The sequence below is a fragment of the Ovis canadensis genome, chromosome 5 (genome assembly GCF_042477335.2).
Source record: "Ovis canadensis isolate MfBH-ARS-UI-01 breed Bighorn chromosome 5, ARS-UI_OviCan_v2, whole genome shotgun sequence".
Classification (NCBI taxonomy): Eukaryota; Metazoa; Chordata; class Mammalia; order Artiodactyla; family Bovidae; genus Ovis; species Ovis canadensis.
The window spans coordinates 110,945,605-110,972,939 of NC_091249.1; the positions used below are offsets into that span (position 1 = coordinate 110,945,605).

The 27,335-nt window shown below is 40.5% G+C and overlaps 1 long non-coding RNA gene across 1 annotated transcript in view; it reads left to right on the forward strand.

Annotated features, from left to right (window-relative positions):
• LOC138440532 (uncharacterized) overlaps positions 1 to 27,335 on the forward strand; it is a 114,671-nt gene that overhangs the window by 77,830 nt on the left and 9,506 nt on the right. The window contains exon 3 of the long non-coding RNA XR_011257071.1: positions 20,266 to 20,344. This is a non-coding gene — a long non-coding RNA (uncharacterized lncRNA). The remainder of the gene's footprint in view (positions 1 to 20,265; positions 20,345 to 27,335) is intronic.

Below are 27,335 nucleotides of genomic sequence, written 5' to 3' on the forward strand. Positions count from 1 at the left end.
TAATTTTTATTCAGTGATACATTTTAAAGGATTTTTTTTCTTTTTTTCTTTTCTTTTTAAAAAACTTTTTATTTTTACTTTGTTTTACTTTATAATACTGTATTGGTTTTGCCATACATTGACATGAATCCACCATGGGTGTACATGCGATCCCAAACATGAACCCCCCTCCCACCTCCCTCCCCACAACATCCCTCTGGGTCATCCCCGTGCACCAGCCCCAAGCATGCTGTATCCTGCATCAGACATAGACTGGTGATTCAATTCTTACATGATAGTATACATGTTTCAATGCCATTCTCCCAAATCATCCCACCCTCTCCCTCTCCCTCTGAGTCCAAAAGTGCGCTATACACATCTGTGTCTTTTTTGCTATCTTGCATACAGGGTCATCATTGCCATCTTTCTAAATTCCATATATATGTGTCAGTATACTGTATTGGTGTTTTTCTTTCTGGCTTACTTCACTCTGTATAATCGGCTCCAGTTTCATCCATCTCATCAGAACTGATTCAAATATATTCTTTTTAACAGCTGAGTAATACTCCATTGTGTATATGTACCACAGCTTTCTTATCCGTTCATCTACTGATGGACATCTAGGTTGTTTCCATGTCCTGGCTATTATAAACAGTGCTGCAATGAACATTGGAGTACATGTGTCTCTTTCAATTCTGGTTTCCTCGGTGTGTATGCCCAGCAGTGAGATTGCTGGGTCATAAGGCAGTTCTATTTGCAATTTTTTAAGGAATCTCCACACTGTTCTCCATAGTGGCTGTACTAGTTTGCATCACAAGCATGGAAATTGAAACTGTAATCAGAAATCTTCCAGCAAACAAAAGCCCAGGTCCAGATGGCTTCATAGCTGAATTCTACCAAAAATTTCGAGAAGAGCTAACACCTATCCTACTCAAACTCTTCCAGAAAATTGCAGAGGAAGGTAAACTTCCAAACTCATTCTATGAGGCCACCATCACCCTAATACCAAAACTTGACAAAGATGTCACAAAAAAAGAAAACTACAGGCCAATATCTCTGATGAACATAGATGCAAAAATCCTCAACAAAATTCTAGCAATCAGAATCCAACAACACATTAAAAAGATCATACACCATGACCAAGTGGGCTTTATCCCAGGGATGCAAGGATTCTTCAATATCCACAAATCAATCAATGTAATTCACCACATTAACAAATTGAAAAATAAAAGCCATATGATTATCTCAATAGATGCAGAGAAGGCCTTTGACAAAATTCAACATCCATTTATGATAAAAACTCTCCAGAAAGCAGGAATAGAAGGAATATACCTCAACATAATAAAAGCTATCTATGACAAACCCGCAGCAAACATTATCCTCAATGGTGAAAAATTGAAAGCATTTCCCCTAAAGTCAGGAACAAGACAAGGGTGCCCACTTTCACCGCTACTATTCAATATAGTTCTGGAAGTTTTGGCCACAGCAATCAGAGCAGAAAAAGAAATAAAAGGAATCCAAATTGGAAAAGAAGAAGTAAAACTCTCACTGTTTGCAGACGACATGATCCTCTACGTAGAAAACCCTAAAGACTCCACCAGAAAATTACTAGAGCTAATCAGTGAATATAGTAAAGTTGCAGGACATAAAATCAACACACAGAAATCCCTTATATTCCTATACACTAATAATGAGAAAGTAGAAAAAGAAATTAAGGAAACAATTCCATTCACCATTGCAATGAAAAGAATAAAATAGTTAGGAATATATCTACCTAAAGAAACTAAAGACCTATATATAGAAAACTATAAAACACTGATGAAAGAAATCAAAGAGGACACTAATAGATGGAGAAATATACCATGTTCATGGATCGGAAGAATCAATATAGTGAGAAAGAGTATACTACCCAAAGCATTTTACAAATTCAATGCAATCCCTATCAAGCTACCAGCAATATTTTTCACAGAACTAGAACAAATAATTTCAAGATTTGTATGGAAATACAAAAAACCTCGAATAGCCAAAGCAATCTTGAGAAAGAAGAATGGAACTGGAGGAGTCAACTTGCCTGACTTCAGGCTCTACTACAAAGCCACAGTCATCAAGACAGTATGGTACTGGCACAAAGACAGAAATATAGATCAATGGAACAAAATAGAAAGCCCAGAGATAAATTTTGTTTTTATATTTGAATTTGATGTGTTTCAATTTATTGTTTTAGGTATTCCATTTTGTGTTCACATTGTCCCATTTTTTGGGTATCACGGGTCCCTTTATGTTGACTTCTGTGTCCTTTTGATATGGACCCCACTCATCCTTCATAGCTTGTTGCTTTTTTGGTGCAGCAAGATGATCCCATCTGTGGTGTAAGATTTTGGTTTTAATTTGGAATAAATCAAGAAGTCTAGTCAGAGATGATATTTAGAATCATGATCTGGGTGCCAGAGGAATTTATTGCTACCAGGTAGTCATTGCTTCTCCCCTTCGTGGATGATAGCCTTGTCATGACAAAGGGACCTGCATAACTCCTTGAAGCTTTGAGGCATGCTGTGTAGGGCCCCCCAAGACAGATGGGTCATAGTGAAGAGTTCTGACAAAACATGGTCCCCTGGAGGAGAAAATGGCAACCACTCCAGTATTCCTGCCTGGAGAACCCCATGATCAGTGTGAAAAAGGTTAAGGGTATGACATCACTGGAAGATGAACCCCTCAGGTCAGAAGGTGTCGGATATTCTACTGGGGAAGAGCAGAGGGTAGTTACTACTAGCTCCAGAAAGAATGAAGCAGCTGGGCCAAAGCAGAAATGACTTCCTGTTGTGGATGTCTGGTGGTGAAAGCAAAGTCTGTTGCTATAAAGAAGATGGTAATATTGCATGGGAACCTGGAATTTCAGGTAAATGAATTAAGGTAAGTTGGGTGTGGTCAAGCAGGAGATGGTAAGAGTGAACATAGACATCTTAGCAATCAGTGAACTAAAATGGACAGGAATGGGTGAATTTAATTCAGATGACCATTATATCTACTATTGTGGATGAGAATCCCCTAGAAGAAATGGAGTAGCCATCACAGTCAACAAAAGAGTCTGAAATGCAGTACTTGTGTGAAACCTCAAAAAGGACAGAATGATCTCAGTTTGTTTCCAGGGCAAACCATTCAGCATCACAGTAATTCAAGTCTATGCTTCAATTATTGATGCCAAAGAAGCTGAAGTTGAAGGGTTCTATAAAATCCTACAAGACCTTCTAGAACTAATACCAAAAAAGATATCCCTTTCATCATAGGGGACTGGAAGGCAAAAATAGGAAGTCAAGAGATACCTGGAATAATGGGTGAGTTTTGCCTTGGAGTAGAAAATGAAACAAGGGAAAGGCTAGTGGAGTTTTGTCAAGAGAACAAGCCGATCTTAGCAAACACCCTTTTATAACAACCTAAACGACAACTCTACACATGGACTTCACCAGAAGGTAAATACCAAAATCAGATTGCTTATGTTCTTTGCAGCCAAAGAAGGAGAAGCTTCATTCAGTCAGGAAAAACAAGACTTGGAGCTGACTGTGACTCAGAATATGAGCTCCTTATTGCAAAATTCAGGTTTAAATTAAAGAAAGTAGGGAAAATCACTAGGCCAGTCAGGTATGACCTAAATCAATTTCTTTATGATTATACAATAGAGGTTATGAATAGATTCAATGGATTAATCTGGTAGAGAGGGTGCCTGAAGAACTATGGACAGAAGTTTTTAATATTGTACAAGAGTCAGTAACCAAAATTATCCCAATGAAAAAGAAATGCAAGATGGCAAAGTGGTTGTCTGAGGAGGCCTTACATATAGCTGAGAAAAGAAGAGAAACAAAATGTAAGGCAGAAAGGGAAAGATATACCCAACTGAATGTCGAGTTCCAGAGATAGCAAGGAGAGATAAGAAGGCCTTCTTAAATCAACAATGCAAAGAAATAGAGGAAAACAGTAGAATGAGAAATATTAGAGATCTCTTCAAGAAAATTGGAGAAATCAAGGGAATTTCATGCAAGGAAGGGCACGATAAAGAACAGAAATGTTAAGGACCTAACAGAAGAAAAAGATATTAAGAACAGGTGGTAAGAATAGACAGAATAACTATATAAAAAAGGTCTTAGTGTCCTTAATAACCACGATGGTGTGGTCCCTTACCTAGAGTCAGACATCCTGGAATGTGAAGTCAAGTGGGCCTTAGAAAGCATCACTACAAACAAAACTAGTGGAGGTGATGGAATCCAGCTGAGCTATTGCACATCCTAAAAGACGATGCTGTTAAAGTGCTACACTCAGTATGTCAGCAAATTTGGAAAATTCAACAGTGGGCACAGGACCGGAAAAGGTCAGTTTTCATTCCAATCCCAAAGAAGGGCAATGCCAAAGAATGCTCAGACTACCATACATTTGCACTCATTTCACATACTAGCAAAGTTATGCTCCAAATCCTTCAAGCTAGGCTTCAGCAGTACATGAACTGAGAACTTCCAGATACACAAGCTAGGTTTAGAAAAGGCAGAGGAACCACAGATCAAATTCGCAACATCCACTGGATCATGGAGAAAGTGAGGGAACTCCAGGAAAGCATCTACTTCTGTTTCATTGACTGTGCTAAAAAGCCTTTGACAGTGTGGGTCACAACTGTGGAAAATTCTGAAAGAAGTGGGAATATGAGGCCACCTTACCTGTTTCCTGAGAAACAAGTGTGTGGGCCATGAAATGACAGTTAGAACTGAACTCGGGACCAGTGACTGGTTCAAAACTAGGAGTATGAGAAGGCTGTATATTGTTACCCTACGTATTTAACTTATATGCAGTGTACATCCTGCAAAATATTGGGCTGGATGAATCACAAGCTGGAATCAAGTTTGCTGGGAGAAGTATCAACAATCTAAGCTATGCAGACAATACCACTCTAAAGGCAGAAAGTAAAGAGAAACCAAAGAACCTCTTGATGAGGATGAAAGAGGAGAGTGAAAAAGCTGGCTTGAAACTCACCATTAAAAACAAACAAACAAACAAACAAAGATCATGGCATCTGGTCACACCACTTCATGACATATAGAGGGGGGTAATGTGGAAGCAGTGACAGCTTTTAGTTTCATGGGCTCCAAAATCATTGCAGATGGTGACTGCAGCCATGAAATTAAAAGATGCTTGCTCCTTGGAAGGTAAACTATGATAGACCTAGACAACATGTTAAAAAGCAGAGACATCACTTTGCTGATGAAGGTTGCTATAGTCACATACATGGTTTTTCCAGTAGTCATGTATGAATATGAGAGTTAGATCATAAAAAAGGCTGAGAGCTGGAGAAGTAATACCTTTGAATTGTGGTGCTGGAGAAGACTCTTGTGAGTCCCTTGGACTGCAAGGAGATTAAACCAGGCAATCCTAAAGGAAGTGAAAGTGAAATGAGTCACTCAGTCATGTCTGATTCTTTGTGACCCCATGTAGCCTGCTAGGCACCTCTGTCCATGGAGTTCTCCAGGCAAGAATACTGGAGTGCATTGCCATTCCCTTCTCCAGGGGATCTTCCCAACCCAGGGATTGAACACTGGTCTCCCACATTGCAGGCAGATTCTTTACCATCTGAGCCACCAGGAAGCCTTATCCCAAAGGAAATCAACCCTGGATATTCATTGGAAGGACTGATGCTGAGGTTGAAGCTCCAGCATTTTGGCCACCTGATCTGAAGAGCTGATTATTTGGAAAAGACCCTGATACTGGGAAAGACTGGAGGCAAAAAGAGAAGCGGGCAGCAGAGGGTGAGATGATTAGATAGGATCTCTGACTTGTTCTGTCCCTAAGTCATGTCTGACTCTTTGTGACACCAAGGACGTTGCTGTGACCTCCATTATCTCCCAGAGTTTATTCAAATTCATGTCCATTGAGTTGGTGACTGGAAGAATCATAGCTTTGACTATATTGACTTTTGTTGGCAGTATGATGTCTCTGCTTTTTATTTTTTTTTATTTTATTTTATTTTATTATTATTTTTTTTTAGTTTTTTATTTTTTAAATTTTAAAATCTTTAATTCTTACATGCATTCCCAAGCATGAACCCCCCTCCCACCTCCCTCCCCATAACATCTTTCTGGGTCATCCCCATGCACCAGCCCCGAGCATGCTGCATCCTGCATCAGACATAGACTGGCGATTCAATTCACATGATAGTATACATGTTAGAATGTCATTCTCCCAAATCATCCCACCCTCTCCCTCTCCCTCTGAGTCCAAAAGTCCGTTATACACATCTGTGTCTCTTTCCCTGTCTTGCATACAGGGTCGTCATTGCCATCTTCCTAAATTCCATATATATGTGTTAGTATACTGTATTGGTGTTTTTCTTTCTGGCTTACTTCACTCTGTATAATCGGCTCCAGTTTCATCCATCTCATCAGAACTGATTCAAATGAATTCTTTTTAACGGCTGAGTAATATTCCATTGTGTATATGTACCACAGCTTTCTTATCCATTCATCTGCTGATGGACATCTAGGTTGTTTCCATGTCCTGGCTATTATAAACAGTGCTGCGATGAACATTGGGGTACATGTGTCTCTTTCAATTCTGGTTTCCTCGGTGTGTATGCCCAGAAGTGGGATTGCTGGGTCATAAGGTAGTTCTATTTGCAATTTTTTAAGGAATCTCCACACTGTTCTCCATAGTGGCTGTACTAGTTTGCATTCCCACCAACAGTGTAGGAGGGTTCCCTTTTCTCCACACCCTCTCCAGCATTTATTGCTTGCAGATTTTTGGATCGCGGCCATTCTGACTGGTGTGAAGTGGTACCTCATTGTGGTTTTGATTTGCATTTCTCTAATAATGAGTGATGTTGAGCATCTTTTCATGTGTTTGTTAGCCATCCGTATGTCTTCTTTGGAGAAATGTCTGTTTAGTTCTTTGGCCCATTTTTTGATTGGGTCGTTTATTTTTCTGGAGTTGAGCTGCAGAAGTTGCTTGTATATTTTTGAGATTAGTTGTTTGTCAGTTGCTTCATTTGCTATTATTTTCTCCCATTCCGAAGGCTGTCTTTTCACCTTGCTTATATTTTCCTTTGTTGTGCAGAAGCTTTTAATTTTAATTAGATCCCATTTGTTTATTTTTGCTTTTATTTCCAGCATTCTGGGAGGTGGATCATAGAGGATCCTGCTGTGATTTATGTCTGAGAGTGTTTTGCCTATGTTCTCCTCTAGGAGTTTTATAGTTTCTGATCTTACATTTAGATCTTTAATCCATTTTGAGTTTATTTTTGTGTGCGGTGTTAGAAAGTGATCTAGTTTCATTCTTTTACAAGTGGTTGACCAGTTTTCCCAGCACCACTTGTTAAAGAGATTGTCTTTACTCCATTGTATATTCTTGCCTCCTTTGTCAAAGATAAGGTGTCCATATGTGTGTGGATTTATCTCTGGGCTTTCTATTTTGTTCCATTGATCTATATGTCTGTCTTTGTGCCAGTACCATACTGTCTTGATGACTGTGGCTTTGTAGTAGAGCCTGAAGTCAGGCAAGTTGATTCCTCCAGTTCCATTCTTCTTTCTCAAGATTGCTTTGGCTATTCGAGGTTTTTTGTATTTCCATACAAATCTTGAAATTATTTGTTCTAGTTCTGTGAAAAATGTGGCTGGTAGCTTGATAGGGATTGCATTGAATTTGTAAATTGCTTTGGGTAGTATACTCATTTTCACTATATTGATTCTTCCAATCCATGAACATGGTATATTTCTCCATCTATTAGTGTCCTCTTTGATTTCTTTCATCAGTGTTTTATAGTTTTCTATATATAGGTCTTTAGTTTCTTTAGGTAGATATATTCCTAAGTATTTTATTCTTTTCGTTGCAATGGTGAATGGAATTGTTTCCTTAATTTCTTTTTCTACTTTCTCATTATTCGTGTATAGGAATGCAAGGGATTTCTGTGTGTTGATTTTATATCCTGCAACTTTACTATATTCATTGATGAGCTCTAGTAATTTTCTGGTGGAGTCTTTAGGGTTTTCCATGTAGAGGATCATGTCATCTGCAAACAGTGAGAGTTTTACTTCTTCTTTTCCAATTTGGATTCCTTTTATTTCTTTTTCTGCTCTGATTGCTGTGGCCAAAACTTCCAGAACTATGTTGAATAGTAGCGGTGAAAGTGGACACCCTTGTCTTGTTCCTGACTTTAGGGGAAATGCTTTCAATTTTTCACCATTGAGGATAATGTTTGCTGTGGGTTTGTCATAGATAGCTTTTATTATGTTGAGATATGTTCCTTCTATTCCTGCTTTCTGGAGAGTTTTTATCATAAATGGATGTTGAATTTTGTCAAAGGCCTTCTCTGCATCTATTGAGATAATCATATGGTTTTTATTTTTCAATTTGTTAATGTGGTGAATTACATTGATTGATTTGCGGATATTGAAGAATCCTTGCATCCCTGGGATAAAGCCCACTTGGTCATGGTGTATGATCTTTTTAATGTGTTGTTGGATTCTGATTGCTAGAATTTTGTTGAGGATTTTTGCATCTATGTTCATCAGAGATATTGGCCTGTAGTTTTCTTTTTTTGTGACATCTTTGTCAAGTTTTGGTATTAGGGTGATGGTGGCCTCATAGAATGAGTTTGGAAGTTTACCTTCCTCTGCAATTTTCTGGAAGAGTTTGAGGAGGATAGGTGTTAGCTCTTCTCGAAATTTTTGGTAGAATTCAGCTGTGAAGCCATCTGGACCTGGGCTTTTGTTTGCTGGAAGATTTCTGATTACAGTTTCAATTTCCGTGCTTGTGATGGGTCTGTTAAGATTTTCGATTTCTTCCTGGTTCAGTTTTGGAAAATTGTACTTTTCTAAGAATTTGTCCATTTCTTCCACGTTGTCCATTTTATTGGCATACAACTGCTGATAGTAGTCTCTTATGATCCTTTGTATTTCTGTGTTGTCTGTTGTGATCTCTCCATTTTCATTTCTAATTTTATTGATTTGATTTTTCTTTCTTTGCTTCTTGATGAGTCTGGCTAATGGTTTGTCAATTTTATTTATCCTTTCAAAGAACCAGCTTTTGGCTTTGTTGATTTTTGCTATGGTCTCTTTTGTTTCTTTTGCATTTATTTCTGCCCTAATTTTTAAGATTTCTTTCCTTCTACTCACTCTGGGGTTCTCCAACTCTTCCTTTTCTAGTTGCTTTAGTTGTAGAGTTAGGTTATTTATTTGACTTTTTTCTTGTTTCTTGAGGTATGCCTGTATTGCTATGAACTTTCCTCTTAGCACTGCTTTTATAGTGTCCCACAGGTTTTGGGTTGTTGTGTTTTCATTTTCATTAGTTTCTATGCATATTTTGATTTCTTTTTTGATTTCTTCTGTGATTTGTTGGTTATTCAGAAGTGTGTTGTTCAACCTCCATATGTTGGAATTTTTAATAGTTTTTCTCCTGTAATTGAGATCTAATCTTAATGCATTATGGTCAGAAAAGATGCTTGGAATGATTTCGATTTTTTTGAATTTATCAAGTTTAGATTTATGGCCCAGGATGTGATCTATCCTGGAGAAGGTTCCATGAGCACTTGAAAAAAAGGTGAAATTCGTTGTTTTGGGGTGAAATGTCCTATAGATATCAATTAGGTCTAACTGATCTAATGTATCATTTAAAGTTTGCGTTTCTTTGTTAATTTTCTGTTTAGTTGATCTGTCCATAGGTGTGAGTGGGGTATTAAAGTCTCCCACTATTATTGTGTTATTGTTGATTTCCCCTTTCATACTTGTTAGCATTTGTCTTACATATTGTGGTGCTCCTATATTGGGTGCATATATATTTATAATTGTTATATCTTCTTCTTGGATTGTTCCTTTGATCATTATGTAGTGGCCTTCTTTGTCTCTTTTCACAGCCTTTGTTTTAAAGTCTATTTTATCAGATATGAGTATTGCCACTCCTGCTTTCTTTTGGTCTCTATTTGCGTGGTATATCTTTTTCCAGCCCTTCACTTTCAGTCTGTATGTGTCCCTTGTTTTGAGGTGGGTCTCTTGTAAGCAGCATATAGAGGGGTCTTGTTTTTGTATCCATTCGGCCAGTCTTTGTCTTTTGGTTGGGGCGTTCAACCCATTTACGTTTAAGGTAATTATTGATAAGTATGATCCCGTTGCCATTTACTTTATTGTTTTGGGTTCGGGTTTATACACCCTTTTCGTGTTTCCTGTCTAGAGGATATCCTTTAGAATTTGTTGGAGAGCTGGTTTGGTGGTGCTGAATTCTCTCAGCTTTTGCTTGTCTGTAAAGCTTTTGATTTCTCCTTCGTATTTGAATGAGATCCTTGCTGGGTACAGTAATCTGGGCTGTAGGTTATTGTCTTTCATCACTTTAAGTATGTCTTGCCATTCCCTCCTGGCCTGAAGAGTTTCTATTGAAAGATCAGCTGTTATCCTTATGGGAATCCCCTTGTGAGTTATTTGTTGTTTTTCCCTTGCTGCTTTTAATATTTGTTCTTTGTGTTTGATCTTTGTTAATTTGATTAATATGTGTCTTGGGGTGTTTCGCCTTGGGTTTATCCTATTTGGGACTCTCTGTGTTTCTTGGACTTGGGTGATTATTTCCTTCCCCAATTTAGGGAAGTTTTCAACTATTATCTCCTCAAGGATTTTCTCATGATCTTTCTTTCTGTCTTCTTCTTCTGGGACTCCTATAATTCGAATGTTGGAGCGTTTCATATTGTCCTGGAGGTCTCTGAGATTGTCCTCGTTTCTTTTAATTAGTTTTTCTTGTTTCCTCTCTGATTCATTTATTTCTACCATTCTATCTTCTATTTCACTAATCCTATCTTCTGCCTCTGTTATTCTACTATTTGTTGCCTCCAGAGTGTTTCTGATCTCATTTATTGTGTTATTCATTATATTTTGACTCTTTTTTATTTCTTCTAGGTCCTTGTTAAACCTTTCTTGCATCTTCTCAATCCTTGTCTCTAGGCTATTTATCTGTGATTCCATTTTGATTTCAAGATTTTGGATCATTTTCACTATCAATATTCGGAATTCCTTCTCCGGTAGATTCCCTACTTCTTCCTCTTTTGTTTGGTTTGGTGGGCAACTCTCCTGTTCCTTTACCTGCTGAGTATTCCTCTGTCTCTTCATCTTGGTTATATTGCTGCGTTTGGGGTGGCCTTTTTATATTCTGATAATTTGTGGAGTTCTCTTTATTATGGAGCTTCCTCACTTTGGGTGGGGTTCTATCAGTGGCTTGTCAGGGTTTCCTGGTTAGGGAGGCTTGTGTTGGAGTTTTGGTGGGTGGAGCTGGGTTTCTTCTCTCTGGAGTGCAGTGGAGTGACCCGTAATGGGTTATGAGACATCAAAGGTTTTGGGATAATTTTGAGCTGCCTGTATATTGAGGCTCAGGGGAGTGTTCCTGTGTTGCTGGAGAATTTGGGTGGTATGTCTTGTTTTGGAACTTGTTGGCCCTTGGGTGGAGCTTGGTTTCGGTGTAGGTTTGAAGGCATTTGATGAGCTCCTATTGCTTAATGTTCCCTGAATTCAAGAGTTCTCTAATGTTTTCAGGCTTTGGGTTTAAGCTTCCTGCTTCTGGTTTTCAGTTTTATTTTTACAGTAGCCTCTAGACTTCTCCATCTATACAGCACCGATGATAAAACATCTAGGTTAAAGATGAAAAGTTTCTCCACATTGAGGGATAGTCAGAGAGGTTCACTGAGTTACAAGGAGAAGAGAAGATGGAGGGGGTAGTTAGAGGTAACTGGAATGAGATGCGGTGAGATCAAGAGAGGAGAGAGCAAGCTAGCCAGTAGTCACTTCCTTATGTGCGCTCTATAGTCTGGACCGCTCAGAGGTATTTACAGAGTTATACGGGGAAGAGGAGAGGGAGGAAGTAGACAGAGGTGACCAGGAGGATAAGAGAGAGGAATGAGTAGGAGAGAGACAAATCCTGCCAGTAACCAGTTCCTTAGGTGTTCTCTGCCGTCTGGAACACACAGAGATTCACAGAGTTGGATAGAGAAGAGATGGGGGAGAAAAGAGACAGAGGCCACCTGGTGGAGAAAAAGGAGAGGCCAGAGGAGGAGAGAGTGGTCAAGCCAGTAATCTCGCTCTCAGGTAAACTTGGGTAGTGAAGTTTGGGTTTTTAAATGTACAAAATTGACAACAAAAACCTAAGAGCAAAGATTAAAAATCTGGAGTAGAGGTTGGATTTTCAAAGATACAATATTAAAGAAAAGCAGAAGGAAAAAGGAAGAAAGAAAAAAAAAAGAATTATTAAAAAACAAACAAACAAACAAAAAAAAAAAAACACCAACAACCATCCAAAGAGTATATATGGTGTTTGCCTTAAAAAAAAAAAAAAAGTCTTTTTTTTTAAAAAATAGTAATACTAGGTTATAGAAATAAAAATTAGAGGAGAAATAGAAGATTTAACAATTAAAAAAAAGCTCGGAAAAAATGAAAAAAAAAGCAAAAAGCAAAAAAAAAAGAATGATTTTAAAAATATTAAAAAATTAAAAATATATCTGGCTCTTCTCTGATGTTATGGGCCGTGTGGGCTCACTTCCAAGGTGGTTCCCTCTGTTTAACTTCTTCTGTTTGCTGGTTTTTAGGCTCACTAGTTCAGTCGCGCTGTGGGGAGGGGGGATGCTGCAAACAAATAGCACTGTCGTGTGTACACAGTATCTCTGCCCCGCTTGACCTGTCCTTTCTCGCGGCGCACAAACCGCTCCGGCTCTACGATGCTCAGCCGGGAACCGTCTGGGGCCGGCCCTAGGCTGCGTGCACTTCCCCGGTCCAAGCCGCTCAGGTTCGGCCCTCAGGCAGCCCTCAGAGGCACAAATGCGGCTGGGACTGCGCTTTGTGCCCTTCCCAGGTCCGAGTAGCTCAGGAGTTTGGCGAGCGCGATCGCCGCGGCTTGTCACCTTTTCCGCCGCTGCCGCTCAGCTCTCTGGGTGGACCGCTGGCGCACCCCGTGAGGCAGACTGTGACTGTCCAGCACCCCCAGAAGTCTTAGCAAAGGAGCCTGCTTGCAGTTAGGTAAGTAAAGTCTCTCCGGGTCTGCAATTGCCCCTTTCCAGTCCTTACGGCTCTGGCTGCCTGTCCCCGGCGGGGGATGGTCTGCAGCCGGCTTTTTCCGTTCCGTCCTTTGTTCTGTGCTCGGTCCTGGCGGGGTCTTACGTTCGAGCTTTTCGCGTGGTAGCTATCCCACAGTCTGGTTTGCTAGCCCAAGTTAGATCGTTCTGGTTGCGCGTGGGGCGTTCCTGCCCGATTCTTGCAAAGCTCTGCAGCCCGCGCCTCCCGCGCGTCCCTGCCCTGCCCCCACTTCCCAATGGCGGATGCAGGCGTCTGTGCTGCTTTTCCGCTGGGGGAGTTACTGGTGGGCTTGTAATCTCTTGGTTTTAATTATTTATCTATTTTTCCTTCCTGTTATGTTGCCCTCTGTGTTTCCAAGGCTCGCCACAGACTCGGCAGGGAGAGTGTTTCCTGGTGTTTGGAAACCTCTCTTCTTAAAATTCCCTTCCCGGGACGGGCTTCCCTTCCCGGGACGGAGCTCCCTCCCCACCTCCTTTGTCTCCTTTTTCATCTTTTATATTTTTTCCTACCTGTTTTTGAAGACAATGGTCTGCTTTTCTGGTTGCCTGATGTCCTCTGCCAGCCTACAGAAGTTGTTTTGTGGAGTTTGCTTGGCGTTGAAATGTTCTTTTGAGGAATTTGTGAGGGAGAACGTGATCTTCCCGTCCTATTCCTCCGCCATCTTTCCAGCCCGTCTGGTGTTTTTTGTCTCTGCTTTTTAATATGCTGTCTATGTTTATTGATAGCTTCCAAGGAACAAGCCATTAGCATAATCTATCTAGAGGCACACCATGAACTTCCTGAATAGCGTGAACTGTTAGGTGTGGTCTGGATAACAAGGACACTCTTTATCGTTTGGGAGATCCTAAGTGTTCAGAAGTTACCTCTGAGGAGTTGGGACACATCCTTCTTTAAGTAAATGGTGTAGGTGTGTACTACAGCACATTGATGCTATGAGTTATACGTTATTCACCATGCAACAAGGCTTTTGTTTAATATTTTTGCTTTATAATCATGTCCCTTTTATGCTAAAATTCCTGGCTGCAGCTCAGGTATTTAATTATTTCTGGTTTTTGAAATTAGACGAGCTAAGAGACCTGCCTTTTGAGAAACCTGTATGCAAGTCAGGAAGCAATAGTTAGAACTGGACATGGAAAAACAGACTGGTTCCAAATAGGAAAAGGAGTACATCAAGGCTGTATATTGTCACCTTGTTTATTTAACTTACATGCAGAGTACATCATGAGAAATGCTGGGCTGGAAGAAGCACAGCTGGAATGAAGATTGCCAGGAGAAATATCAATAACCTCAGATATGGAGATGATACCACCCTTATGGCAGAAAGTGAAGAAGAACTAAACAGCCTCTTGATAAAAGTAAAAAAGGAGAATGAAAGAAGTTGGCTTAAAGCTCAACATTCAGAAAACTAGATCATGGCATTCAGTTCCATCACTTCATGGCAAATAGATGGGGAAACAGTGGAAACAGTGGCTGGCTTTATCTTTTTGGGCTCCAAAATCACTGCAGATGGTGATTGCAGCCATGAAATTAAAAGACACTTACTCCTTGGAAGGAAAGTTATGACCAAACTAGACAGCCTATTAAAAAGCAGAGACATTAATTTGTCAACAAAGGTCTGTTTAGTCAAGGCTATGGTTTTTCCAGTGGATGTATTTTCCATTCCATGTATGGATGTGAGAGCTGGACTATAAAGAAAGCTGAGTGCCAAAAAATTGATGCTTTTGAACTGTGATGTTGGAGAAGACTCTTGAGAGCCCCTTGGGTTGCAAGGAGATCCAACCAGTCCATCCTAAAGGAGATCAGTCCAGGGTGTTCATTGGAAGGACTGATGTTGAAGCTGAAACTCTAATACTTTGGCCACCTGATGCGAAGAGCTGACTCATTTGAAAATACCTGATGCTGGAGAAGATTGAGGGCAGGAGGAGAAGGGGACAACAGAGGATGAGATGGCTGGATGGCATCACTGACTCAATGGACATGGGTTTGGGTGAACTCCAGGAGTTGGTGATGGACAGGAAGGCCTGGCATGCTGCAGTTCATGGGGTGGCAAAGAGTTGGACACGACTGAGCGACTGAACCGAACTGAACTGAGCTGAAGAAATGCAAGGCTAATTATAATGTTAAACCAAAAAGTAAGGATACAAATTAGTGCTGTAATATTTGGTATAATACACAAGTATTCAATAGGTGTGAATGAGAATGACCATAGCGGTTGAATGGAATTGGCAGATTATGGAAACCTGAATGATAATAAACAGAGGCCCAAGTGTAATGGTTCATCATATTAGAAGCTCATCCTTGCTCCTGTACCAGTCCAGAGTCTTCTTGGTTGGCAGGAGGATTCTGGTTCGATAGTCATCAAGAATTCAGGCTAGTGGCAGAAATTACATCTTTAACAAATAGCTTCTGAAGTTGATTTGAATATCGCCATTTCAGTCTCCTGAAAGCATGAAGAAATGAGTGTACCACTTTTTATGGATTATTTACTGGGGATCATTCAAACCACTTCCATGCCCATTTGATTGGCTAACAGTCATTCTTAGGGCACCAGTTAGGCAGTGAAATGTGGTAAAGCTACACTCCCAGCAGAAGGATAAGGGTTAATTTGATGGTTAGTTCGCAGTCTGTATCACATAGCATTTGAGCTGAAACTTTGAAGAGGCATATGATTTGGAGAGGAAAAAGGGAACATACCTCAGAGGAAGCTGAAGAACAGAGGGCGAGGCAGATGGCAGTTGCTGGGAGCCAGCTTGAGGAACTCTGCCCGTGGCAAAGGTCATGAGGAAGGAGGCTTCGGCATATGCAAAGGTGGGATCGAGCCTCAGGAAACCCTCTGTTCCCAAGCATCTACCCCCAAAACCAGAGTCTACCTACTTTACTGTTTCATGCTCTCACCTACACCTCTGACTTTATGGGGGGCTGTTCCCCACCGGTTCTCTTGGAGAAGGAGTAAACTTGCAGCTCCAGTCAATAAAAATTCCTGGGCTTGACAAGGGTGTCTTAGGTCAAACCTCTATGCTGGCAGACTAGCTTGTGTGACAGAATTATCCACACTCCTGCCACTACGCACATGATTGTTTGCTAAGTCGCTTCAGTCGTGTCCGACTCTGTGCGACCCCACAGATGGCCTCCTACAAGGCTCCTCCGTCCCTGGGATTCTTCAGGCAAGGACACTGGAGTGGGTTGCCATGTCCTTCTCCAATGCATGAAAACATGATTTTATACTACCTCTCAACCATAAACAGCACAGAATTTGGAGTATTTTGAAAATCTTAATTAGCATAGGGCTTTTCTCATTGTTGAGTCAATGATTGCCGCCAGGCCTCCATATCCTTAGGCACCTGGGAATATATTAATGTATTTGGAATATAGAAAAGGAAATATAGTAGTTTTTGATGTTAGCAATGCTAGACCTTTTGAGTTAATGAATTTTCTCTTTTGTTATAGATCACTGTACTTTGTTATAAATCACTGTGTCCTTGCTATGTAAAAATATAACTTTATCACTATCTTAAGACTAAATAGATCTTAAGGGGAACATTGGTGAAGGGTTTTCATTTGTTGGGCTGATGTTTGCTGCTAAATCTCCATATTCCCTGCCCTTATAATGAATATAACTTGCATATAGGAGAAATAAGTATTAGCCTTTAAGATTAATCATATTAACCTTAGGTTAAATAAATTCCTTTCTTAGTTGTAACCCACCACACCCTCACCCTATAGGAATGCAATTTTATCTGGTACCTTCAGAGGGTGGCACCTGGTTTAAGAAAAAACACCCTTGGAAAAAATAAGTTTTCTGGTTAACTGACCGTTGTCAGAAAGAAAGGGTCATAAAATGTCAGCAGGCCTCATGGCCAGAAGATGATGTAAAACCCCTAAGACCTATTTTTTATACATTTATGTGAAACACCTGATTTTGATAAAGGTCAGGACTGCTGACCTCCGTGTGACTTTAAAATTTCCATTTGTCTCTCTGTGTAACAAAGGGTATATAAGCAAACCTAAAAAATAAAGAAATCGAATCAGTTTCTGGAAAGACTGATTCCCCTGTGTCGTTCTTTCTTGTTCTCTGTTTTTCTGGCTGAATTCCCATGTGGAGCGTGGGTGCTCGCCAAGCCTGCTAATTTTGCCCTGGCTTTTTAAGATCCATGCAAGAGGGAGCCCAAGGTGGGGCACCCTCTGATATTCAAGTGGGTGCTGGTGGCCTACGTAGGTGGTGCAAGCTTCTTGTCTCGAAGCTTTATTGGTATCCCACATAAACCAAGTTTTTCAGCCTCTTTTTCTCCACTAATTTTTCTACTACACTATTTCTTTCTAATCTCCCTCTATATCTTTAATTAAGCAATTAATTCCTAGGATGCTGACTCCGTCCCCACTTCGAATTACCCTGTATCCACCGGGGCTGGACCCCAGCAGACAGTCATGTTATGTGGTTGTGAAAAAGTAAGTTGTTGGAAGTGGCGGGAGGCACGTTTCAATAGATTGTTTGTTGAGTCATATGAATTTATAAGTGTTTATAAATTAGTTTCTCTAACTACACTAACACTTCCTAGTACAGTATCTGTCACATACCAGGTATATGATTAATGTTATAAAATCAAGATGCTAATTTAGATTACTTAGACTCTTGGTTTAAATCAGAAGAATGCTCCCTTTGAGAACCTTATCTGTTATCCGTAGGACATTTTACTTTTAAAAGAGATCTAATCAGCTAATACTCTAATACATGGATTGTTTTTTTTTAAAGCAGAGACTTTAAATATCAGTATATCTCAGAATGATCTTACCTTAAGCTGCCAGTGTCTTTTCATAGTGTTTATTTTCTCTTCTGTGTGTATACACTGAATTTATGCCTTTATGAGAGGGGTCAATGTTATCTGCCAATATTACTGATACAGATTGAAATAAATTTGATTTGTTGCAAACACAGATATTGTATTTATTTTATAATGAAAGAAGATATCTTTAAAATGGTTAGACTAAAAATAAAGCTGCTCAAAAGTAAAAAAAAAAAAGGAAAAGTAGAAGATGGGAAACTGGTAAATGATTGTAGAAATATCTAAGATATAAACATCTTATCTTTTTTTATTCTTATCTCTATCTTTGTTTAGCTAGAAGATGAAAACTTATTCTGAATAAAATATTTTGATTAATTTACTTACCGCTATTTTGTGTCTGCTGATATGAATTTTGTTCATATCTATATCAGAGCACAAAATTTAATAATAAAGCATAGCAACACTAATAATTTGTGTTCTGAGTGACTTCTCAAGGAACTGACTTCTCAAGGAACTACAAATGTGTAGAAATATTTCTAGGGAGAGAAGTGAAAAAATTTTCACTCCTGGGAAAAAAATTTTTTTGTGTGTTGCTTGGCCTATACATCTGGTTGAACTCATTTATGAACAAGCAATTTCAGTTACTATATAAGGTTTTGCTTTTGATCATTCAAATCTTCCAGACACTGGGCCTGGAGGGGCTAAACTGGATCGACTGCGGTTGACAGCCTTTCCTGTTCTCTGGCTTCTGTTTGGGTCGGATGGTGGAGCACTTGGAGTAGGTCAGAGGGAGAGAGGAATGATTTATTCCTTTAGTCTTTACCCCGTGGCGTCGCACCACAAACTGGATGCATCCTTTGCCCAAAAGTTACAGCTCTTTTCAGGTAGCTCAGTCTTTTCTCTCTCTCTCTCTCACCCTCCTGGAAACAGTGACAGACCTTATTTTTTGGGTTCCAAAATCACTGCAGATGGTGACTGCAGCCATGAAATTTAAAAACACTTACTCCTTGTAAAACTCCACCCCCCCTCCCCCCCCCCACCACCTCCCAAGACAGACCAGCCGTGGGAAGCCCCCAGCACACATGTATGTAGTAGTCATGTATGGATGTGAGAGTTGGACTGTGAAGAAAGCTGAGCACTGAAGAACTGATGCTTTTGAACTGTGGTGTTGGAGAAGACTCTTGAGAGTCCCTTGGACTGCAAGGAGATCCAACCAGTCCATTCTGAAGGAGATCAGCCCTGGGATTTCTTTGGAGGAAATGATGCTGAAGCTGAAACTCCAGTACTTTGGCCACCTTATGTGAAGAGTTGACTCACTGGAAAACACTCTGATGCTAGGAGGGACTGGGGGCAGGAGGATAAGGGGACGACAGAGGATGAGATGGTTGGATGGCATCACCAACTCAATGGACGTGAGTTTGAGTGAACCCCGGGAGTTGATGATGGACAGGGAGGCCTGGTGTGCTTCAATTCATGGTGTCACAAAGAGTTGGACACGACTGAGTGACTGAACTGAACTGAGCTGAATTAGAAAGTACTTGTAGGACAGCCCCAAATTTAATCTGAGGAAATGAGCCCAACTGATACATAAATTGTCCCAAGTTTGTATCTCTCTTAGTTTGACATTCAAGGATTATTTTTTAAACAAAATTTAGATGAGTTAAAACTATGGATGTGTAGATCAGTAGGTAAGAAAAAAGGTAATTTGGGACTGCACTGTGCTCAGTCCCTATTTCAGAGATGGGGTTAGGCAGCCTATCTGAGCTTAGTTATGGTACAGTGGGTTTTTTTTTTTTTTTTGATAAATCCTTGTTTCATTGCCTAAGCTGGAGTCATATTGGAGGGTATTACAAAGTCCTGCATCCCGAATGGCAACCACCATGTGAGGAGTGATATAATTTTTCTCCTCTCAGTGATGGTGTTACTGGTGTTTGTGGGTGTGGGAGGTAAGTTGAGTTGTGTTGGTGATACAAGTTCATGAGGCTAAACTATTTTGAAGGTTAATTTAAAATTAGAAAAAACTTCCTGAAGTCAGTGCTGGGTCATACTTTCTAGTATAGTAATCCACAGTTTTTTTTTTTTTTCTAGTATAGTAATCCAGACACTTTTGGTGAAATTTTAAAAATATAAATTTATTTGTTTTAATTGGAGGTTAATTACTTTACAATATTGTATTGGTTTTGCCATACCTCATCATGAATCCCCCACGGGTGTACACGTGTTCCCCATCCTGAACCCCCCTCCCGCCTCCCACCCCGTACCATCCCTCTGGGTCATCCCAGGGCACCAGCCCCAAGCATCCTTGTTTTTCTACTTCCATCCCCTTTGCTAGAGTTTATAATACTTAGTGGTATTCCACAATCCTGAAGCTGTAAGTTTGAAATTAGATATAACAGTTTTGGATCATCTTACAAATTTTTTGCTTTTCTGACTTACAGGTACACTGAGCTGGCTCCCTGAAGAGCTGCCTTTTTGTATACATAAACTTGAAATACTTGACCCCGGAGGTATGAAAGGGTAAGTGGTACTTACAGCCTTAGACAGAGGCCAACGTTTTCATTGTGTGTAACAACAGAAGTTTGCAAGCTCTTAGAAACTACATATGTTCCTGATCATGTTTAACAGACGCTATTCTCCTTGCAGCTTATATTTTGTATGTGTCTTTGACCTCTAACTTTAATGTATTCTTTTGGACTAGACTGATACCAGGTAGAGTATTAAAACCAAAATCAAGTGGCTGCAACAATGGGTGAACAATGTGTGTCTTAGTTCAGGGTCCTGTCACCATCCACCAGACCCCTGTGGTCCTGTGGAGCTACTGTGGTTTTGCATAGAGACGTTGGTCTCATCTCTCTCTCCCTTTAGCCTGAAATAGCCTTTTTCTTTTCTTCCTTCATTCAGAATACATTCCCCCGTGACTCGAGTCTGTGGTAGGTGTTTATCCAATGTACCCTCAGATTGTGTATCTACCATCTATTTTGCAGTTGACTATTTACTCCACTAAATTATGTGTTCCTTGAGAGAAGGAACTGTAATTATTTATATTTCCAGAGTCAGTGTAATGATTATGAATATGGCTTTTGCCGTCTGTGAGACCTTGGTTTGAGTTCCAATTTACCATTCATAAGGCGCATGACTCTGGATGAACTATTTATATCTTTAGAGCTGTAGTTTCTTCCTTAAAAAAAATGGAGAAAATAGTATTATATAATCCAAGTATCTTGAGGATGAAAGTGTATATACACAGAAAGCACTTAGCTTAGAAGGATATTACATACTCAATAATTATTATAGGTTATTCCCAGCAGATGTAGAATAAATCTTTCAGGTTTTTTTTAAGACTTAAAAACATATTTATTTATTTTACTTTTGGTCATGCTGGGTCTTCGCTGCTGTGAAAGGACTTTCTCTAGTTGCGGCGAGTGGGGCTACTCTTCATTCTGGTGCCTGGGCTTCTCACTGCAGTGATTTCTTTTGTTGCGGAGCATGGGCTCTAGGCTTGTAGGCTTCAGGGTTAGCAGCACAAGGGCTCAGAAGTTGTGGTGTGGGGGATCTAGGCGTATGGGCTCTGTAATTTCGGCATGTGGACTCTGGTAGTCTAAAACTACTCTAGACTCAGTAGTTGTGGTGAGTGGACTTAGCTGCTCTGTGGCATGTGGGATCCTCCTGGACCAGGGATCAAACCCGCGTCCCCTGCATTGGCAGGAAGATTCCTGTCCACTGTACCACCAGCAGAAGTGAAGTCCCAATCTTTCAGTTCTCATACACAATTTCCCTGGTGGCTCAGGTGGTAAAGCATCTGCCTACAATGCGGGAGACCTGGGTTCAATCCCTGGATCGGGAAGATCCCCTGAAGCAGGAAATGGCAACCTACTCCAGTACTCTTGCCTGTAGAATCCCATGGATGGAGGAGCCCGGTGGGCTACAGTACATGGGCTCACAAAGAGTCAGGCATGACTGAGTGACTTCACTTTTTCTCCAGACTTATTGGACATGGATACCTATGAAAGTAGAATTTTGTGATTGTCTTGAATCATTGACCCACAGGGAAAAATGTTATCCATGAAGCAAATAAAAACCAAGGGCAAGATCTGACAGCTAGTTTTGGTCATGCTATTGCAAACATTACCCGCTACCCACTCATATATCATCATAATATTGGTATAAAATTGGTTTCAAAATATTGAAATTGAGAGTTGTGGTAAGTTAGCCTGCTCTCATTAATGAGGATATTGTTGAGAAAATAAAGTCCAAGCTGATTTTTATAGCATAAAGCTGTCTTCTTCTTTAGCTCTCTTAAGAGCTCCATTCTGCATTTTTTGGCTCTCATCATACTCAGTTTTATTGTAAACACTCTCTTCTAAAAGTTTCCAGTTTTCCCAATTAACATAGCAAACACTTAATCCTCTTCCATGATCAAGACTAAAAGTTATTTCTGCTGATAAGAATTTCTCAACAATATAATATATAATTTACCATTTCACTTTTTGTATTCCCACCTTACCATATAGGTTTCATGGCATATTTCTCACATGGATATTTTTCCCTGCTGAACTGTAAACCACATGAGGGCAGATGCTGGTATATAGCAGGTGCTTACTGCATCTAAGTGCAGGAACACATGATAAGAAATTTAGGCACATTTAAGGTATATTAGTAATGAATGCTTACATTTCAACTCCACTTGCTTGCCATGCACAGTAATAAGCAACTCTCTATTTCTCATATTTTCTAGAGTTTGTAGGTTCTTAAATGTTTCTTTTGTTACACAGGTCAGTGTTCGTTCAGTTCAGTCGCTCAGTCGTGTCTGACTCTTTGTGACCCCATAAATCACAGCATGCCAGGCCTCCTTGTCCATCACCAACTCCCCGTGTTCACTCAGACTCATGTCCATGGAGTCAATGATGCCATCCAGCCATCTCATCCTCTGTCGTCCCCTTCTCCTCCTGCCTTCAATCTTTCCCAGCATCAGGGTCTTTTCAAATGAGTCAGCTCTTCACATCAGGTGGCCAAAGTATTGGAGTTTCAGCTTCAACATCAGTCCTTCCAATGAACACCCAGGAATGATCTCCTTTAGAATGGACTGGTTAGATCTCCTTGTGGTCCAAGGGACTCTTAAGAGTCTTCTCCAACACCACAGTTGAAAAGCATCAATTCTTCTGTGCTCAGCTTTCTCTGTAGTCCAACTTCAAAGGTCAGTGTACTTGACTTAATAATCTGGGAAGATAATCTCTATAGGTATCAGGAGGATGTACGTATAACATTTAGGGATCTTTTATTTTTATTTATTTATTTTTTGGAAGGATCTTTTATTTTAATGTAGATTTTATTCTTTCTTAAACACAGTCAATATACTGCCCATATCACTAAAGTAGTAACATATGAGAACAGTGAAAATGAAAACAGTTTCCACATGAGGAAAACTGGATGATATCCAATTTGCTTATGAAATGAGCTTATATGATTTGGCCAACACAAACAAAATGAGTTAAAACTTAAGATTATGGTTCAAGTCAAATGAGACCAATAACATGAGTTTATTATTCTGAGGTCAAACTCAGATGAATACTAAGTAAGACCCACTACAAGGCTAGAACTTATCCATTCTGCTCAGAAAGAGAAGGAGCCAAAGGGAAGTGTGTCTTAACCGGTGGCTAAGTGTGGCTGCTTCCTGTATCTCACCTGTGTTTGAGATGCAGACACTTTCTCATTCTCTTGATCCATCTTACCAGTCTCCTGTGTCCTGATTATATGCAGGAAGCAGAGTTATGGTTGCCCTCCCCAAAACGCTCATGTAATCTCTCCCTGCTCCTCCACTGGCCAAAGAGTTGTTCAGATGTGAAGTTTGAGACACAAACTGAAGTCCAGCCTCTACTAATTAGGGCTTTCCTGGTGGCTCAGTAGTAAAGATTCTGCCTGCGATGCAAGAGTTGCAGATTCGATCCCTGTGTTGGGAGGATCCTTGGAGAAGGAAATGGCAACCCACTCCAGTATTCTTGCCTGGGAAATCCCATGGACAGAGGAGGCTGGTGGGCTGCAGTCCTCGGGGTCGCAGAAGAGTCAAACAGGACTTAGTGACTAAACAACATCCACAACTCTACTCATCAGTAATGTGACCTTGGACAAGTTTCTTAAACTCCCTGAAGCATAGTTACTGCCATTGCAAAGTGAGATTACGTATTAATGTCGTCACAGGATATTTGTGAGGACCAAGTGGGAGAATGCACTTGAAAACACTAAGTGAATTGTGACACATGAAGAAGTGAGTTGACTGTCGCAAATCTGCGCTAGACTGTGAGCACTGGTGGGTGGGGATTATTTTCTTTGTCTCTAACTTTACAGCATTTTTCTTTTAAGGATGGCGCTGGTAGAAGGAACCTGTTCTATTACCACCTGTTGAGGGACGGACCGTGAACTTGGGGACTTGGCATGTTTTAGTGCAGTTACTGGACAACCTTTGGGTTAACAGTCTGTCTGTAGAGCCAAGCGTTCTGCATGGCAGTATTTCTTGATGGGAATCTTTCCCACATAAATTTGATGAGGAAGAAACCAGTGAAGAAGAAGAGATGGATTATTTATTGTGAACAGAAGGAAATAGAAAATATATTCTGGTTCTATCTTATTGCCTTGTAAAGAGCACACTCACCATAATTTCCCATTTTATTGGTAATTCAAGGACACCATTAAGAATATTAATCGTCCTCTGGTAAAACACTATGATGACTTCAGGGAACATGTTGTATATTAGGTTATTTACCTTGATATCAAATAATTCCAAGTTGTTGTGTATTTTGAAATGTGATGTATTTTATACGTTTATAATCTTTATTTCCTCCTCTGTTGTCACTTGTCTTCACTATGAGGCAATACCCATTCCAGATGTTTTCTCTTTTATTTTCTGCTTTCTTATAGAAGCCAAGGGAGGGCCATAGTGCTCCAAGGAAGCCCACCTTCCTGTAGGGCCCCCACAGCAGAGGTGAGGCAGGACTCCAGGTCCTGAGTACTCCCAGAGTACTCAGCCTCCCCAGCCCCACCCCTTCCCTCCACAAAGCATCTCAGGACAGTAGGTTTAAGTGATCAGGACAGGACGTCCATGATTTCCAGGTCATCATGCATTTCCTAAACCTCAATCCTCTTTGTCCAGATATGTCTGTTGTGGCCCCATCTCTCCCTGCTTCTCCCTCTTCTGAACCTCCTCTGTTGTGCCTTCTGGAATCATGTTCAGTGAAGGAGTGAGTCTGTCTGGGACTGAAAGAGCAAATATCAGCTCAGACTGAAAAGAGAAAAAAAAAAAATCCCTGCCATTCATCAGGCTTGGTGGTCAAAGATAAAGCCAACTGTAAAGCAAATAGAAGGTGGCAACCTTAAAAGGCCACAAGGCTCCCTTCTTCGAATGACTATTGCTTTCTTACCCATGACATCCTGAACCTACATCACTCTCCTCATGTATTACTGGGGACACCCAATCACTCAGCCACCCTCACCTCATAACATCCCCTGATCCCTAGTTAATGCGTGAAGTGAAGTGAGAGTCGTTCAGTTGTGTCTGACTCTTTGCAACCCCGTGAACTACACAGTCCATGGGAATCTCCAGGCCAGAACACTGCTGTGAGTAGCCTTTCCCTTCTCCAGGGGATCTTCCCAACCCAGGGATCAAACCCAGGTCTCTTGTGATGCAGGAGGATTCTTTACCAGCTGAGCCACCAGAGAAGCCCAAGAATACTGCAGTGGGGAGCCTCTCCCTTACTCCATGGGGATCTTTCCCACCCAGGAATCAAACCGGGGTCTCCCATGTTGCAGGCAGATTCCTTACCCGCTGAGCCACAGGGAAGCGTTAGTTGGTGCTTGCTTCTCCGCATTCCACCTGAGAACCGGGAAGGATGTAGCTCTGATCCCGGCTCCCCTCAGCCCCTCCTCCAAATCCCTCAGCAGGAACCCAGCCCTACAAAGCACGCTTTCCTCCCCCTTCTTGTTGAAAGGGGTGTTTCAGGATTCCTCTGAGTGCCTTTTTTCACTGCATCAAGTCAGTAAATCTGATTTTGTCAGACTGCAGATTTGCTCCTCGTGGTCCTTGGCTGATTAGACCAGTCACTGCAAACTGCCCTTATCACTGACCTCTTTCCTGAACATGACATTGATGCTGTGTTCTAACTGGACCTGGGCACTTCTTCCCCTGCAGCCCTCCCAAGCCGGAGCTGTATTTTCTCTTACGCATTTTCTCCTGCTGGACCTGCAGATGGAGTCTATGTTCTCTTTGCGGATTCCAATCATCCCTCCTTCTCCTTGCAGAGGCTCAGCTTTAAATCGTATTTCATCAGACTGCATTACTGCCCCCTACTCTTCCTGATTGCAATCATCTGTTGCCACCATCTGTTCCACCCACACCCACTACCTTTTATTCTTGGAAGATTTTAGCTTTTGGCTTACTGACACTCTTTACAGTAACACTGTTGTAATTCTCGATCGTTTCACTCTCTGCAGAGATCTTTGCATCCAAAACCCTGACCCAACAGTTCCTTGACCTACCCTTCTCTAGTGATTTTTGTCCTCAGCAATCCCTAAAGTTTTCACTCCCCTGGTCATGTTTTAGGCCCTGTCAATACACATAATTTAATATTCCCATAATCTTAATTTCAAGCACCCTTCTCCCTGAAAATCATCTCCCGGTTTTTTTTTTTTTTTTTCAGCTTATTTTCTCAAATTATCTCAACTCCAGTAATCTTCCAATCCAATCAGGTATGATTCCACCAGAATTTTAGTGCCTGTAACTCGCTTTGTGTCCTCATTTCCTTACTTTTTGGTCTTAAGTTACACGATTTATCCTTATAATGACTTCTTACTTGACCTTGAAGAGTAAAACAACAATGTTATTTACATGCAACTCTCCCCCTGCTCTATGGCTATATAGCTGAACATGGCTAGAGAGAAATACACAACCCTGATGTCTGATTTTGTTTTATTTTATGTTTATGAATGACTTCTTACTTGTGATAAAACACGTGTAGTGTAAAACTTACATTCTAACCATTTTGAAGGGTACAATTCACTGGCATTAAATGCATTCACATTATTTTCCAACCATAACTACTACCAATCTCCAGGACTTTTTCATTTTCCCAAACTGGTATTCTAACAATAACTTCAGACAACAGCTTTTAAATAATAATTTTTCATTTCTTGTTTCCTCAAACCCCCAGAAGCCACCATTCTACCTCATGACTGCTCTCATAGGTACTCTGCTCTCAAGGTAATCTAGGTACCTGGTATAAGTGGAATCATATGGTATTTATTCTTTTGAGACCTGTTTATATTAAAAAGCAGAGACATTTCTTTGCCAACAAAGATCTGTCTAGTCAAGGCTATGGTTTTTCCAGTAGTCACATATGGATGTGAGAGTTGGAGTATAAAGAAAGCTGAGCAGCAAAGAATTGATGCTTTTGAACTGTGGTGTTGGAGAAGACTCTTGAGAGCCCCTCGGACAGTTAGGAGACCCAACCAGTCAATCCTA